The sequence below is a fragment of the Lutra lutra genome, chromosome 11, assembly GCF_902655055.1.
Source record: "Lutra lutra chromosome 11, mLutLut1.2, whole genome shotgun sequence".
Classification (NCBI taxonomy): domain Eukaryota; kingdom Metazoa; phylum Chordata; class Mammalia; order Carnivora; family Mustelidae; genus Lutra; species Lutra lutra.
In genome coordinates, this window is record NC_062288.1 from 104,222,138 (window position 1) to 104,226,696 (window position 4,559).

A 4,559-nucleotide genomic window follows, 5' to 3' on the forward strand; every position below is an offset into this window, starting at 1 on the left:
CATGCGCACTGCGCCCGCCCAGAGCCAGGGAGGTGAGGGGCATGCGCAGTACTGTTGACGGGCGTCCCTCGCCTGAATGACGTCAAACTCCGTCTCCTAGGAGACCGGAGACAGCTGGTGATGTTTTTCTTGTCTCATAAACTTCAATTCGTTTTTATTAGGTAAAACTAGCAGCATGTACTTTTTTTTCTTTTTTACTATAAACAAAACAGTTACTGAGTATGAAGGGCTTTTTGTCCGTTTGTGGGTTAAAAGCCTCTGGCTGGCGATACGTGTGATTCAGAGTTAATTCTGAAAACAAAGAATTAAGACTAAGTTTGAAAGAATCTGTGTAATTAAGAAATAATTATAATAATAATAATAATTACAGCTAACACGTATAGTGCTTAGTATGTATCCTTAGTGCGTTATATATAATAATTCATTTAATCCGCGCAGTCCTGTGAGGTAGCTACTCTTATCCGCATTTTACAGTTGAGGAAACTGAGGCACAATCTTGGCGCACTGTACTCTGATGACCAGAGGGTAGTGAGTCAGCACATTAATGGGAAGTGGGAAAGGAAGAGCATGGACACAAACAGTTCTTCAAAGAAACTTGGATGTGAAGGAAGGAGATAACAGTAACAAGAAAAGTCAAGGAAGAGTCTTTTAAGAAGGCGAAGCCTGGGACGTGTTTAAATGCGGACAGGGAAGAGCTGTGGGAACTTACTGGTTAAAGAAAGAGAAAGAACATTTGATGGAGTCAGGACTTACAGACAATGGAGTGTAATGCAGGTGTAAGAAAGCTTTAGCTGTGGGGGGGGCATCCCCCCCCCCCCCCCCCCCCCCCCCGTGAGTAGAGACAAGGGTTGAGAATGGCTGCAGATGAAGATAAATTTGGGGATGGGACGCTCAAAGAGCTTGCGGAAGGTCAAGTCTGAGGTAGAAAGCAAGGTAGTAGAAATCCAAGACTCCTCTTGTGAAAGTCAGTTCCTTTTGTGAAAGTTGAATTCCTCTTGTGAAAGTCAAGTGTGCGCCTAAGCTGATGCCAGGATTTAATGTTCCCATTGGCAGGCTCTGCCACAAACCTTCCTCAGAAGTCCATTCTTGGTTCATTCTGTGCACAGAGCAGTGGTGATTGACCTCAGTACTCCATGGCGGTAATTGTTTTAACCAGGATAATTTTCCTTAACACTTACTGTCTACAATCACATTTAACACACAACATATATTAGTACTATTCTTTCATTGCACAGAGCTTTTCTCCCTGAGTTACAATTTTCTTGAATCTCAGAATAAATTTTCTGAAATCATTCTGGATTTTGGTAACACACACACTCGAAATTTTAGATCTGGTTCCGTCCCTTAGTCCCATGATACACATCGCTCACCACCCTGGACCTTAGTTATCGTTGTGCTGTGGTGATGAAACTATGTACTTTAAAAAGCTAGCACAGCATCTAGTACAAAATATTGATTCTCTTCCTACCTCCCTATCTTTCTTAGATCATATCTTAGCATAGTGCCAAAGCTACAATAACTACACAGTCCCCATCTCCTGTTAACCATGATGGCAGTGATTAGGGCCAGATTAAGAGATGAGCCTGTCTGGCAGTTGTCCAGGGTGGTACATCATAAAAGCTGCTAAAACTTCTCTATGTGCTAAAACATCACAGGAATATTTGATGGAAAAAAATGATTTTTAATTGCAACTCTTTTCAAGCAGGATACTGTATGTGGTTGGGAAGAAAAGACACTTGGAAAAATGGTGAAACAGTCACCATCAAAGACACCTTTGAGTAACAGAGGTTTACTATGTGTAGGTTTAACTGATTGGGATAGAAGGTAAGCTGAACAAGCTGGTGCGTTACCACCACCAACATCCTCCTACTCTGCCTTCTCCCCACCCGCTCCCACACAAGGAAGCAGGATTGTGAATCTCTAAAAATAAGTCAGCAAATATTGAAAATGCATTTTTTAGAAGACGTGCCAACTTATTTGCTCCCTGAGGCAAGTCTGCAAATCTTACTGTAATTCTGATGATATTGATGATAGTGATGGCTTGCGCTATAACCCCTTTTGAACTGGGGCCCTGGATTTCCTATCTTAGAAATGTGAAGTCTAGGTTTTCTAATTCTGTAAGATATCCAAGGCGTTTGTGTAATGAACAGCCATGGAAGATGGATGCAGTGTCTCCCTCAGGAGCAAAGTCCTGCTTATTGTCCATTAGAAAAGATTTGGGTTCCCTGAGCTGAAATGTCCTCCCTTATAATGCAACCCACTCCGTGTGAGGCGTTATCTTACCCTCTTCACATTCCCTGTGCTTACCCGGGCTCTTAGAACCAGCATAACGAGATGTTGATACTCTGGCTGCTGGTTTGGACTCGTGTGTGTGTGTGTGTGTGTGTGTTTTAAGATTATTTATTTTGGAGAAAGACTGTGTATGTGGGGGAACATGGGAGGGGCGAAGGGAGAAGGAGAAGGAGAGAGGGAATCTCATGCAGACCCTGCTAAGCATGAAGCCCAACACGGGGCTTGATTCCTGTGTCAGGATCCCTGGACCCTTAGATCATGATCTGAGCTGAAACCGAGAGTCAGACGCTTGGGGCACCTGGTTGGCTCAGTCGTTAAGCATCTGCCTTCGGCTCAGGTCATGATCCCAGGGTCCTGGGGTTAAGCCCCCCCCTTCTCAGGAGGGGGCCCGCTTCTCCCTCTGCCCCTCACCCTACTCGTACTCCCACTTTCTCCTTCTCTCTCTCAAATAAATAAAATCTTAAAAAAAAAAAAAAGTCAGATGCTTAACAAACGGAGCCACCCGGGCACCCGCTGACTCTTCTGTCTTTTGTCAGGATCCATGAAATTGTGGTAGGCTAACTCATTAGCTGACTAGAAGAGTAAACCCACACTAAGCAGTCTGATAAAGTAAAGATTTTGAGTGAGCAAAGGAGAAGTTCAGAGAAGCAGGAATGTCATTATAATTGAGAAAAGCAGAATTTAGCCAAAATAGATAAGCATGTCTTTTATTCTGACCAAAAGATTTTTTATGCCTTTTTAAGCTTTCTTGATGAAGTTTTGGGCCTAATCTCTAGGATTTGACAAACTAGAAATTTAGTCCTGGTAATAGTAATGCCCACTTTTGGGTTCTAAGAAGCAATAATCTGGAACTGATACTAATGGCCATTAACATCAATAGGAAAAACTGGAATGACAAAGTTTCATGAAAAGATATATTTTCACTCATCTATCTTTAAAAAGTTGACATAATATCATATACCTATGAAATATTTCTCATAGATAATACTAAAGTTGCTCATGGTATAAATTAGAATGTTTTGGTTACAAGTCACAGAACACTCATCTCTTATTGATTAAAAAAAATGAGAGGGGTCCTTGGCTGGCTCAGTCACTAGAGCATGTAACTCTTGATCTTGGGGTTGTGAGTTCAAGTGCCATGTTGAGTGTAGAAATTACTTAAAAATAAAATTAAAGGGGCGCCTGGGTGGCTCAGTGGGTTAAGCGGCTGCCTTCGGCTCAGGTCATGATCTCAGGGTCCTGGGATCGAGTCCCGCATCGGGCTCTCTGCTCAGCAAGAAGCCTGCTTCCCTCTCTCTCTCTCTCTGCCTGCCTCTCCGTCTACTTGTGATCTCTGTCTGTCAAATAAATAAATAAAATCTTTAAAAAAAATAAAATTAAATTAAAAATATAAGAAATATATACATTAATAAAGAGATTTATTGGGTCACGCAGATAAAAGTCCAGAGGTAAGATAGGTTTCAAGGTTAGTTTGTTGAGAGGCTGAATTAGGCAAACAAGTACCTAGTTTCTTTTTTCTCTTGTCACATTCATATTCTCTACCTTGGCCCTTATAGAGCTATGTGTCTGCATCATACAATAGAGCAATAGTCTCTTACCTATTAATAAACATTAATAAATTAATAAACTCAGGAAATAAGGTTGGGCTGTTTAGCTGGGGCCTGAGTTACATTCTCTACCCCCAGACCCCGGGTTGGAGGTGTATTCTTTCAATGTGTATGGGCTCTGTGCAAGGTGTGGGTAACCGTAAATAATGAAGCAACAACATCCCAGTAGTTAGGAGAATTGGGAGTGGGTGCTGGGGAGGCACCCTCTATCTCATTATATCCTCCATAATGAGGACACATATATAGAAAGCACCGTATCTAGGTCATCCCCCTCTTCCATTCCATTCGCGTCTCTGCAAAGCAAATCTTTCCTTACATGTAAGAAAACCAATATTTGAGAAAGAAGGCCTTTACACTTGAACAGCCACCCTGGCCGGGCTGAGCTTCTCGGCCCTCACACTGTCCCTAATGAAAATTACGTGTCCGCTGAACTGGCTTAGTTCGTTAAGTGCACACCTGTTTGCATGGGCCATCTTGCACAACATGGTTTTGAAATTCCTTCAATTTTAATATTCTAGAGAAATCACTTCTTTATAAAAGAATGTTCAAGGGGCAAACGGGGCACTCAGTGGGTTAAGCATCTGCCTTTGTCTCGGGTCATGATCCCAGGGTCCTGGGTTCCAGCTCCATGTCAGGGGACTGGTGGGAGGGGGGTGGTCC